The sequence below is a fragment of the Urocitellus parryii genome, chromosome 2 (assembly GCF_045843805.1).
Source record: "Urocitellus parryii isolate mUroPar1 chromosome 2, mUroPar1.hap1, whole genome shotgun sequence".
NCBI lineage: Eukaryota > Metazoa > Chordata > Mammalia > Rodentia > Sciuridae > Urocitellus > Urocitellus parryii.
This window is the reverse complement of record NC_135532.1, coordinates 176,314,098-176,327,724: the sequence shown is the minus strand read 5'-3', so window position 1 is coordinate 176,327,724 and position 13,627 is coordinate 176,314,098. Positions and strand designations below refer to the sequence as shown.

Below are 13,627 nucleotides of genomic sequence, written 5' to 3'. Positions count from 1 at the left end.
AATATGAAAATAAATTCAAGTAAGTATGTAAGAATTATTTCCTGGCTTCTTGAACGTTATCTGAACTATCTAGTTAACACAGGTTAACTAGAATGGTTCTGATGACGGCAGATTTGTTCTCTCTATAAGCCAGTTAACTTTACCTCATAAAATTCCAAAATCAAAAGGTAAATCCTGTCAGCTACCTCTAGGTCCAGATTTATTCAGATAAGATGGCATAAAGTTGCTCCTTTACAGCAAGAGACACAGAATAACACCCCCAGTGGATATCTAAAGCAGTTGATATTACTAACCATACACACACACACACACACACACACACACACACACAGTGTTTTGCTCTCTAAATATGTGTACACACATATACACACACAACTATGATTAAGTGTGAGTTATAAATTAGGTACAGTTAAGATTAACAATAAAATATTATAGCAATATATTGTAATAACATTTATGTAAATTTGGTGTCTCCATTTTTCTGTCTCAAAATACCTTATTGTACTTTCACCTTTTCACTTAAAGGAAGCACTTTTTGGCTTCTCTTTTGACATATGTGAATTGCCAACATCACTATTCTAATGCCCTAGGTCCATTACTAAGTAAAATGTGTCACCTGACCATAAGCATTGACACACCATGATGGTCCCTCAATAGAGATGGCTACTAAGCAACTAATAGGCAGGTAGCATACACAGTGTGGAAACGAAAAGAATAGAGGCATGATTCACATCCTGGACAAGGATTAGACAGTTCAAGATTTCATCATACTACTCAGAACAGCAGGAAACTTAAAACATATAAATTATATCTGAAATTTTCCATTTAATATTTTCAAACCATTACTCTTTTTTAAATATTTTTTAGTTATGGATGGATGCAATATCTTTATTTTGTTTATTCATTTTTTTATGTGGTGCTGAGGATCGAACCCAGAGCCTCACATGTGTGAGGCAAGTGCTCTGCCACTGAGCCACAACTCCAGCCCCAAACCCATTACTCTTCATAAACCATAGTTGACTGAAGAATAATTCAAACTGCAAAAAGTGAAATCACGAACAAGTAAGCAGAGACTACTGTCAGGTTTGTAACCTTCAGATTAACTACCCCACTCCACCCCAGTACTTGGGATTGAACTCAGGGGTGCCTTCTACTAAGCTACATTCCCAGCCTCCCCACCCTTTTAAATTTTGAGATAGGGTCCCTCTCAGTTGCTTAAGTTTTGTTAAATTGCTATTGCTGGCCTCAAACTTGCAATTCTCCTGCCTCAGCCTTCCAGAGTTGCTGGGATTACAGGCATGTAACACTAGGCTAGGCTTAGATTATCATCTTTCAGCATACCTCTATAATTAGAGTTTTAAGAGTGATCTCTTTAAGATGTCATGGTGGCCCATACCTGTAATCCCAGCAGCTTGGAAGGCTGAGGCAGGAGGATGGAGAGTTCGGAGCCAGCCTCAGCAAACTTAGTGAGGCCCTAAGCAACTCAGTGAGACTCTGTGTCAAAAAAATATATAAAAAAGGGCTGGGGATATGGCTCAGTGGTTGAGCGCCCCTAGGTTCAATCCCTAGTACCAAAAAAAAAAAAAAAAAAAGTGTTCTCTTTAATAATGTTCTCCTTAATAAGTGATAAGCTGCTGCTAACTCCTGTTCCATTTATGGTCCATTTATTTATATAGTTATTTTAGGTCACCACATATACCAGCAGACAGAACCCATTTTAGATAAATCAAGTTTATCAAGATCATTTTGAAATTCTGTTTTTGTCTTCCATGTTTTCAGAAATTACAGTCATTTTGTTATCATTCACAAGCAAAAAGTTCTTATTTCACCAACACCCAGAGTACTGAGAAAAAATAAATTAAAACAAAGTTCTACAGGTACTTTCATATCACTGTTCATTTTCACTGTTTGACTGCTGAGTAGGTTATAAGTCTATAGTAATATCATCTAGGACATATCTCCTAGGATTACCATTCATTTTAGGAATAAAGCATGTTCACATTTTAAAGTCTCATATTAACAGTGATCACAAAACCACCATGCCACAGAAGCATATGCTGATTCAATATATGGAATGGAAAGGAGAAAGGAACTACTTACTAAGTGCCAATACTAAATAGTACTCAGACCTATATTATGAGCCAATTCTAAAACCTCTCTGAAGTATATTAATATTCTTTGTTAATTAAAAAAAGAAAAAATCTGAGACATTAAGCAACTAATACACATCTGATGTTTCTTAAGAAATGAAATCTGTGTTAAAAGGTATGAGTATCTGAATTAATATTTTGTTACATTTCTTTCTGTAACATATACAACTGATAACCACTTTAGTTCCATGTACTTACCATAATCTCACTAGCATTGAATCATTATTTTTGCCTTCATTTTCAGCCATATAAATTTTTCTCAATTGCATTTCTTGATTACATGTATGGCTATATTGAACTTGTTATTCATGGGTACTGACTTCTTATAACAATACTATTTTATTTTTAACTAGTTCTTGATAAGTCATTTTATTTCCTGGCTATTACCCAGGATGTCATTTATTTTCAAATACTTATTGAATGTCTATCCTATTTCAGGCATTTTGTCAGATGCTAAAGATCATACTGTTGAACAAGAGTTTCAATTCATGCTTTATCAAATTTACAAGCCAGTGGAGATAACAGACACTGAACAGATGAGTGGAATGAGAAGAGCAGTTAGCCTTAGTGGTGTATAAAAAGACCCATTAAAATCTAGAAGTTTGGCTAGATTTAATCCCAGCCACTTGGGAGGATGAGGCAGGAGGGTCACAAATTCAGAGGCCAGCCTCAGCAACTTCGGAAGACTCTGTCTCAAAAAAACATAAACACACAGGGACTAAGGGTACAGGATTGATCAGTGGTACAGCACCTAGGATCAATCCCAAGTACTGCATCAAAAAAAGAAAAGAAAAAAGAAAAATCCAGGTGCCATGATGCACAACTGTAATCCTAATAGCTCAAGAGACTAAGGCAGGAGGATTGAAAGTTCAAAGTCAGCTTCAGTAATTTAGCAAGGCCCTAAGCAACTCAGTTAGACCCTCTCTTTAAAAAAAAAAAAAAAGGGGGGGGGGCGCTGAGAATGTGACTCAATTGTTAAGTGCCTATGGGTTCAATCCCTGGTACATAAAAGTAAAATTAAAAAAAAAAAAAAAAGAAAAGAAAGAAAAAGGAAAAAAAATCTGCAAGTTCAAGGATTTCCCTGAGGAAAAGACTATCATCAAAAAAGATGAATAAAAATCAGTTAGATAGGAAGAAGGCTGGTAACAACACAAGAAAGAGCATTAAAGAGAAAATGCCATCTACTGGTTTTAAAAGCTTTTTAGGGTTGTTGTTTTTGTTTTGCTGCAGTGTTGGGGATTGAATCCAGGGCCTTACACATGCTATGTAAATGCTCTACCACTGAGCCACATTCCCAGCCCTATGGTTCATTTTCCTTAATAGATATATTAGAATTCATCTTTAATGTCACTTATTATAAACATCATTTCTCTTTTACATGGTATCTTTGCTTGGACAGTCTTCTGCTTTGCAAATTATAATAACTGCCTCTTTTTACATGAACTTAAAAAAAAGAAATAAGCAACTTATGGTCTAAGGGATTCAAAGACAGCCAGAATCTAAGTTCTATATTACTGTCTATGTCCTAGAAATTTTTATTTCTAGGTTTAATCAAGTTAGCTGTACATAATTGGGTAACAACATTGCTGAGCCTCCGTTTCCTCATCTGGATAATAGGATTTATTAAGTGAGAAAATTCATGTTAAGTGTTTTTTTTTTTTTTTCCCAGAACCTATGCACAATAACCTCACTCAATAACTATTAGCACTAGTCAAAGTTAGACTTAAAAAAAATAAGAAATCAAAGTCAGGTCTGATTCACAAGTCCATGCTCTTTCTACTAAAATCTGCTACAGATTATGGGGATAGTTCTTAGCTACATAAGAATCAATACATTAAAAAAAATGATAGGAAAGGGACAATATCTAAATCTATTAAGAGCTAACTAAACCAACTTAAGTATTTTAGCTCTAATATCTGAAAAGCAAGATCATATAGTTCATTAGAAAATACTGTTTAGACATTCAGGAATACATAATTTGTTCTAATCACTATTACTATTTTCCTACCCATACAGGAATTTACTCTATTTAAAACCACTTGTACGGGCTGGGGTTGTGGCTCAGTGGGTAGAGCGCTTGTCTAGCATGGTGAGGCATTGGATTCGATCCTTAGCACCACATATAAATAAATAAAAATAAAAAGCCATCAACTAAAAAAAAAAAAAAAAAACTTGTAAATTAAAATTTTAATTACCATAAGTTATCTAAATAAAGCTTACTGGCTGGTCTGGACGAAGAAATCAGTCCTCCTACAACAAAGCACTGCATCAACTTGAAGCCTGACGTTATTTTCAAAATAAACTAATTTTTTATTATACTACTTAATTGAAGCAATCAAATAGTATCACTTCCTGCCCATTCCTGCAGTACTGTTCTAAGAATGTTTAAAAAACCTCACTTAACTATTTAATCCTCTCTCTGCCTGACCTAATGGTATATAATGCCAAAAAAAATTAAAAAGTTACATTCTGACACCTTATCTTTCAACATATTACATGACACATGTGCCACCTCAGGACTCCCCCAACAAAACTAGATACAGCCCCTTAACCTTAGAACAGAACCATGAGCCAAAATAAACCTCTTTTCTTTATAACTCAAAAAGGAGAAAAAAAATTATCTTCTACAACAATCATTAATAATAGGTTTACTGTTTCAAAGAACTTCCAGGAACTATGTGCCTTTAAAAAGAGGTTGTTGAAGCTAGGTTTGGTGTCACATGCCTGTAATCCCAGGGACTCTGGAGGCTGAGGTGAAAGAATCACAAGTTCAAGACATACAGAGTGAGACCCTGCCTCAAAACAAGATTTTTTAAAGGGCTAAGGCTGTAGCTTAGTAACAAAGCATTTGAAACATATGCTTAGAGTACATGATGCCCTGGGTTCAGGTGTGGGATTAAACCAATATGGTATACCCACACACATGTATTCTAGCAACTTTAGCCTATTCAGAAAAGCAACATACAAGCCACCAGAACAAAATTAATGCATGTGCCTTAACAAAGAAGCTGAGTTTTAACCAAGGGAGAAAGCACAGCACTTTTAATTATGTACTCGCCCTTCAAAAGAATCACAGAACACCTTAATTTTAGCAAAAAAACCTTTTGAAGACAGTGCATTTCTTAAATTTCTTAAATTCTAACTTCCTGCCTCATAGATCTAAAATAGCCATTACATACTCAAGTATGCTCTACTCATTTAGTTCAGAATCATGTGTAGAGGAACACAGGTTTCTAGGTTTACAACTCCATACCCATTCATTTTGCACTAATATAACCACTAAATATAGCTCTAAGACACTGATGATTAGAAGTGGTTAATTACAAGAATGATTCATACCTCCTATGTCCAGACACCAAGATCCTAGGATGTTTCTGTCAGATCTATGGAAAGAGGAAACAATAAACACCTGTCACCAGAGCTTTCCAAACTGGGAAGCCCCGAACTGAGTTACTGTCAATTCTCAATCCCATTCCCCGACTCTAAAATCACCCCCAGTCCGCCCCCCAAAACCCAGAGGCATGCTTCCACCAGAATCTGACCCTGTGAAGAAAATGGGAAAGAAATGCCACAGAATGGCCAGGAAAGTAGTAAAGTAAATGGCTCTGGGTTTTTCTAGTCCATACTACCAGAGTAGGAAAGGGAGGCCTTAACAAAGTAGTCGCTTTTCCTCTCTGGGCATTAGTTTATACAATGCGGTGTAAGGCAAGAGACTCTACTAATCCGCGGGTGAAGACGAACATGGATTCCTATAGTCAGCACCCACACAAACCCATCAAGAGCCCTGCCAACACTCCATCTTCGACCACGCCATCTCCCGGACTTTTCTAGAGGCCCTGGATCACCATCCCGCGCCCTGGTGTCCTCGCACACTTGACCTCCTCACACACTTGCCCTCCTCGCAAGCGGCGGGTCCACACCAGGCCATCGCACCCACCACGTGGACCCTTCTTCCTCGCCTCACCTGTCCTAGATTCCGGAGTCTTAGCGCCCCCTCCCCATCACACACACCTTCCCGGACAAGTGATGCCCAATTCCGGCTCGAGGAGGCAGCCCGTAAACTCACCTGGCACCCGCCACCCCGACAATATCATTGGCCTGCTCCAGCCTTCCCCATCGCCACCACCCACCCGGCCCGCTCCCCGCTCGCTGGGGACACTCACCCGCCACGCTGCCGCACCGTCTCCTCTGCGGCCTCCCGGCCCGAGCAAACAAGAGGCCGCGGGGGGCCGGGCCGCCGCTGTCGCCGCCGCCACCGCCTCGCCTCAGCCTAGTCCCATCGCTCTCGGCCGGCGCCGGCGGCCGCGGGTCGCTCGGGCTCGAGGCACCGCCGCCGCCGCCGCCGCCGCCGCCGCCGCCGAGCGCTGCGGCTCAGACTGAGGAGAGGGAGGCGCCGCGGCGGGGCCCGGGCCGGGCCGGGCGCAGGGGCGTCCGCGCTGTGCTCCTCGGCGCCCGCGGCGGCGGCGTGCAGGCGGACAGGGCGAGAACAAGGGAGGGCGGCAGGGGAGGCGCGCAGGGGAGGGGGGCGGTCTGCACTCCGAAACGGCCTCCCGCCGCCGGCGACGTAGCGAACCCCCCTCCCCTCGGCCGCGGCGCCCCGATCACGCTGCGGGGAGAGCCGGCAGGCAGGCGGGGAAACGCGCGCCGCTAGCTCGGGAATCCCGCGCCGGATGTGAAGTCACGTGATTGCCTTTTCCAGCGCCGTGGGCGGAGGGGCGCGGAGGGGACGTCAGGGGGCGGGGCGGGGAGGGGGCGGGGCGATGGCTCTACCCCGCCCACCACATCATCTTCGGCCGCAAACCTACCTAGGGGAGAACGGCTTAGAAAAAGGTATGCGCAAAAAGTTGGGTATCGGATGAGGATGGATAAAGCAGGGAGGCTCCTTCTGGCAGAATGGAGTGGAATTCGCCATCCCGGCCGTGCAGAGGCAAGATCACAGGTCAAATCCCCATTTGCGAACAGAGAAACTGAGGCCCAGTGACTAGTGCAGACTTGCCCTGAGTCACTGTCAAAGGAGGAAGCTTGAGCTAAAAGTGCTGAAGAGGAAACCAGGTGCTAGCTCCAAATCCAGCTCTCTCATTCCTTTACGTCTCCTCCCCTCAAATAAACTAACCAAATACTATAATTAGAATTGGATCTGGGCTCTGCGTCCTTGCCTCGGGCAGAACAGGAGGAGCACGAGAAATCTCCTGCACCTACCCTCTTCCTCCGCCTCCGAGGGGAAGGAATCTTACGACCACGCTGAATGAAAATTGAATGCTTCCCTCCGCAGGAGATTTATCTCTTGGTAGGGCCCAGGCCGGATGTTCAAATCGCGGGTTTGGTTTTCGCCGCGGCGAAAGGAGCAGGGAGCGCGCTAAGCCACCTGCTGCCTATAGCTCCCGCCATCTTCCTGCCCTGCGTTTATCTAGCCCGCGCCCTTGACTCCTGGTCATCACAGTTCTTATTCCACCTTGCGGCTAACAGAACTCTTAGATGATTGAGCATCTTAGAAGAAGGAACCGCCTGCGTGCAGCCTCTGTTTTCCACACTTGGGAAGACCTCACCAGGTGCAAGGAGCTTTCAGCCTGAACACTTATTGGGGACTGCCCCCACGGGTCCACAACTCAGGGTGACATCTCATTTGAGGCAATCACTGTGTCAAGTCCATGATGACACCTAATCGAAGGCAAGAAACACAGCGCCCCTTGTCCCCCTCGGTGGGCCTGGAGAATTTTGTGGCATTTCCTCTCAATGGTGGTATAGATTGCCACTGAGCCGAAATGATCCACAGCTGTGTATTACCAACTCCTCAGCTCACAGTTTCAAACCTCAAGGTGTAGAAATGATTACATGAGATAAGGGGTGTGAAAGTGTTGGGCAAACGGTAAAAAAGAAAGCAGTCTGGATAGGGCTGGGCCAGAAAAACCTCCTCTGAACCTTCCCCAATTCCTTTAGCTCTAAGTTGTTTCCCCCTCATATCTTTCCCAGCCCTAAAAGCAAAACTATCAAGCCAACCGTCCAATCAGAATACCCTCTCTGATTAAATGCCAACTGCTTCTCTCCCTTTCATGTGGTCTCCCCTGCTGGCCTCCACTTCCTGGCTTCTCAGCACTTAGCAATCTGACTTCTCCCCTCCCCATTCACATCCTTCTTCATCCTGCTCAGGCAAGAGTAACCCATGGCCTTCAGGTTCTCAAACTTGTCAGGCATTCCTGAGTACTCTCTGCATCTCTGCTATGTGGGACACCTTGGATGCTCTCACCTTCTGGAATATTTGTACTACCTTCATTTCCAGAAGATTGCATACTCCCAATTGTCACATCTCAATAACTAAGCTCACTGCTTCCTTCAGTGGCATCCTAAGTGCCACCAATTGCAAATCTTAAATGCAGGTCTCTGCTCTAAACCCATAGCTCTTCTCACTCCACTCATTTCTGAGGGCTCAACTCCACCCTCGAGCTTTCAACTGCCAAATCAGCAATCTCTAACCCAGACCTCTTCCACAAAATTTAGAATCAAATATCCAACTGCCTGGCAAGCAGCTCTATCTAAACTCACAGGGACACCCCAAACATGGTGTGTCCAGAGCAGAACTCATCCTCTTCCTTCATTCGGGCCCCTCCCTCAACTGTTGGCACCAGCATCACAGAGTCATCAGACTTAGAAAGTCAGGAATTCGTGAGTCATCCCTGATTAATCATCAAGTCCTATCTATTTTCACCTCCTTTATAAGCCTCAAATTCCTTCCTCCCTTCTCACTGGTAGCCATCATTTCTATGTTGCACGGTTGTAGCAGCTTCCTAAGAGTTTCTTTCAGGCCAGGGGCAGTGGTGCATGCCTATAATCTCAGCAACTCCAAAGGCTCAGGCAAGAGGATCACGAGTTGGAGGCTAGCTTCAGCAGCTTAGTGAGGCCCTAAGCAATTTAGTGAAATCCCATCTTAAATAAAAAATAAAAAGGGCCAAGGGTATAATTCAGTGTAAAGCAACTCTGGGTTCAATCCCCAGTACCCCAAATATAAAAAATAAAGAGGACTGGAGATATAATTCAGTGGTAAAGTGCCCTTGGGTTCAATCCCTGGCACACACAAAAAAGAGTCTCCTTTGGAAAAAGTCATCTTCCATCTGTCCTCCAGAGTGAGCTACCTAGGGGTTCCCTGAGTTTCTGAATGCAGTGTGTACATCCAACCTGTGCAGCACAAACCTGGCAATGCATTTAGGCTTTTAAAAGACTAAAAAGAGCCAGGAGAGTGGCACATGCCTGTAATCTCAGCTGCTCTGGAGGCTTAGAAAGGAATATCTCAAGTTTGAGACAGCCTGGGCAACTCAGCAAGGTCCTGGGTCAAAGGGGGAAGGAGGCAGGGATGTAGCTCAGTGTTAAAGTGCTTACCTAGCATGTGCACAGCCCTGGTTTAATCCTCAGTATTGCAAATGACAAATGATTGAGCGTTCAAAGCCAGCCTCAGCAATGGCAAGGCACTAAGCAATTCAATGACACCCTGTCTCTAAATAAAATACAAAAAAGCAAAACAAAAAAAAAAATAGAGCTGGGGATGTGGCTTAGTGGTAGAATGCCCCTGAGTTCAAATTCCAGTTCCAAAGGAAAGAAAGAAAGAAAAGGAAAAGAGCTGTTGAATATTTTAAAGTATCCTGCTGCAGATATTTTGGGTATGGAGTAAAAAGTACCTGGCCACTGACTTGGAAGGAGATACTGAGTCACAGGAAAGACTTGAGCATGTTTATAAGCAGAGGAAAAAGGATCAACAAAAAGGGAGTGGGGGCGGAGTCCAAAACAGGAAGAAGGGAAGAGGTGGAGAAGTCTTGAAAGTTGTGAAAGGTGTACTGATACTCAAACCCATCAGGAATCTGGACCCTGCACCCTGATCATGCTGGGCGCAGCCCTTCTGTCTTCTGATGCTACTCCTTAAGACCCAGCCCAGGCTGAGTGAGATGGTATGTGCCTATAGTCCCAGCTATTGGAGAGATTGAAACAGGAGGACCCCTTGACCCAGGAGCTGAAGACCAGATTGGACAACATAAAGAGATTCATCTAATAACTACAACCCCAAATAGGTAACAGTCTTACTGGTAAGGATAGAAATTTTGAGGATGAAGAAATACTTTTTGTGTAAAGTCAGAGCTTTCTGAATTTACACAAAAAGTATTTCTCCATCCTCAAAACTTCTATCCTTACTTAGCCCTTCACCCCCATCTCTTTACCTCTTATTTCACTAGGAAAATGCTAACCCTCCCACAAATTTACACATCATTCCACGTCAGCATCCAATGTCTCTCTTCTTGCTCTTAAGGAGCAAAGCTCCCTCCTGCAGAGCTAACCCTCCACAAGTACACTACTTGGCCTCCCAGTGATTACCACTATGGCCAACTCCAGTGGGCACTTTGTGGACCTTGTTTTTCTATTCTTCTGGAAGGTTTTTTTGTTTGTTTGTTTGTTTGTTTTTAGCAGGGATTGATCCCAGGGGCGCTTAACCACTGAGCCACATCCCCAGCCCTTTTTTATATTTTATTTAGAGACAGAGTCTCGCTGAGTTGCGAAGTGTTTCACTAATCTGCTGAAACTGGCTTTGAAGCAACCCTTCTGCCTCAGGCTCCTGAGTTGCAGGGATTACAGGCATGTGCCACGGCACCAAAACACTTTTTCTTCCATTTAATAATGGATTCTTTTTTGTAATTCTTCCCCCTTCTCTTTCTTTGTCCACCCCTCAACCTGTTGTGGATTCTTCTTCTATCCTGCCTCTAAAAGTTGCTATTTCCCAGAGCTTGATCCACCATCCATTCTTCTCTCTACAGAAGTTTTTAGTTTTTTGTTGGAGATGGAACCCGGACTCTGGCACATGCTAAGAATGCATTTTTTCCACTTAAATACACCATAACCCTGTTTGTTTGTTTGTTTGTTTTTGTTGTTGTTTGTTTTGTTAGCAGGGATTGAATCCAGGGGCTCTTAACCACTGAGCCACATCCTCAGCTCTCTTTATTTTTTTATTTCGAGACAGGATCTTCCTAAGTTGCTTAGGGTCTCACTAAGTTGCTGAGGCTGGCTTCAAACTTGTGATCCTTTTTCCTCAGCCTTCTGAACCACTGGGATTATAGGCAGGTTCCCCTTCACCCAGTCTGCTTTATGTTTTATTTTTTAATTTGACATCTATAGGCTTTTTTAAAGTTGTGGATGGGTAGCAGGGGGTTTATAAATTCCTTAAACTTGAAAGTAAATATTTTAAAAAGGAAGAGTAGGAGCTTTTGTCCCCTTCTCAAAGATATCTGGGAAGGCTGGAGATGTAGTTCCGTGGTAGAGTGCTTGCCAGGAATGCATGAGGCCGTGAGTTCTGTCCCTCACACCAGACATACACACACACACAGAGAGACACACACACACACACACATATACACATGCACACACAGAGTATCAAGGGCCCCCCAAAAAGATAAAAGAGTTCTGATTCACATGTTCTCCCCCAAGTGACATCACAGTTATAGCTATCATCTGCCCGAACATTAGGAACTGAACTGAGTTGCTTCAGGTCCAGACATCTTTTCAGACTCCCTGGGTCATACATGCCTACCATTTCCACAGGGGATCTCATAGCATCTCTTAAAGTCACTTATGCCAAAATCACCTCTTCCCTTCTTCCCCAACCAGCTCCTCTCCCAGGCTTCCTGACCTCAGCAAGGACATTTTCAGCCATCCAACTGCTCAGTACTCAAACCTGAAACCTGGGAGGCATTCTTTTTTTGTTTTTAAGGTTACTTAAAGGTTGCTTTATTTTTTAATTTCTACATATCAATAGGGTACAGTACAATAATTCAATATATGTATAATGATCAAATCAGGGTAACAGCATTTCTGTCTCCTCAGATACCTACCATGTCACTGTGCTGGCAAGCTTTGGACTCTTCTGGTTATTTTGAAATATATCATAAATTGTTATAGACTACAGCCAACCTACTGTGCCACAGAACACTAGAACTAATTCCCCTAAATAACCTTATTTTGGTACTTCTTATTCAGTCCTCTTTCTTCCTTCCCTTCCTAGTTTCTAGTGACCCTATTTTAATTTCCTCTTCTATGAGATTGACTTTTTAGTTTCTATAAATAAGAATATACAGTATTTGTCTTCCTGTGCCTGGCTTATTTCACTTACAATGATGGCCTTTGGTTCCATTCATGTTGCTACATATGACAGGATTTCATCCTTTTTATGGTTGAATAATATTCTATTATATACCCCATTATCTGTATCCTTTTCTCCATTGATGGACACATTGACTGATTCCATATATTGGCTATTGTGAATTGTGCTGCAATAACATGGGAGTGCAGGTGTCTCTTTTACATGATTCTACTTCCTTCAGAAGTCATTCTTCATATCCTCCTTTCCTTCATCACCCACATCCAATTCAATACCAAGTCCATTTCAAATCCTTACACATCTCTCCATCTCCATTACCTCCAAAATAATGCAAGCCACGTCCATAACATCTGGGACTCTACTGCATTTACCCCAAATGATTCCCCTACCTTTGTCCCTTCCATCCATTCTCACAAAGCAGCACAGTATTGCTGTGCATGACTTGCAGTGTAGCTCCTGATGGCAGCTTTCAACCACTTCCCACTTCACTGAGAATAAAATGTGAACTTCTTTGGCCTAAAGGCCCAGTGTAAGATGCGGCCTGCCTGCCACTCCCCTTTGCTGGAACTCCTCCACCTCACCATCCTCTCATGGCAGATCCCCTCCCCACCTTACCTCATCCCAACCACAAGGCTTTCTTTCAGTTCCTCCAACACAACAAGCTGTCCCCTGCCTCAAAATTTTTGCACAACCTGTTCTTTCTCTTCCTTCCCTTTTCTCCTGGCCTGGCTAACTCTTATAAACTCAGCTCTTGACTCCAATATATAAGCATAAGTTCTTGAAAAAGGCCTTGCCTGGCCACTCATTTTCCCTTTATTTTCTTATGACTTCCTTTTTTCTTTATAACCATTATCACAGTTTGAGTTATCTATGTGCTTATGTATATACTCTTTTTAAACCTGTCTCTCTCAAGCTGGGCACAGTGGCCTGCACCTGTAATCCTAGAGACTAGGGAGGCTGAGGCAGGAGGATCTCAAGTTCAAAGCCAGCCTCAGCAACTTAGTGAAACCTTAAGCAACTCAGTGAAGCTCTGTCTCTAAGTAAAGGGGTGGGGGCAGTCTGGTGATGTGGCTCATTGGCTAAGTGCCTTTTTTTATAGTGTTTGAATAAAAATTTTTTTAAAAACCTGTCTCTCTCATGATACTGGAAACTCTGAAGATGGGAACCAATTGCAGCTCTAGCATTTTTCTAGAAGGGCTTAAGACTGTGTTTTCATGTAGGATTGAAAAAGTATCAGTTGTCCACCAGGCATAGCAATACACACCTGTAATCCCAGCAGCTGGAAGATCACAAGTTTGAGGTCAACTTTGGCAATTTAGTGAGACTCTGTCTCAAAATAAAATAAAAA

The 13,627-nt window shown here is 42.9% G+C and overlaps 1 protein-coding gene across 2 annotated transcripts in view; it reads right to left on the bottom strand.

Moving 5' to 3' along the window:
* Positions 1-6,432, bottom strand: part of Atp13a3 (ATPase 13A3) — a 76,327-nt gene extending 69,895 nt beyond the window's left edge. For both annotated transcript variants that reach the window (XM_026400279.2, XM_026400280.2), the window contains exons 1-2: positions 6,314-6,432; positions 5,490-5,533 (exon numbers count right to left, since the gene is read on the bottom strand). The gene's annotated coding sequence lies outside the window, so the exon portion shown is untranslated. The remainder of the gene's footprint in view (positions 1-5,489; positions 5,534-6,313) is intronic.
* Between the last annotated feature and the right edge of the window lie 7,195 nt (positions 6,433-13,627).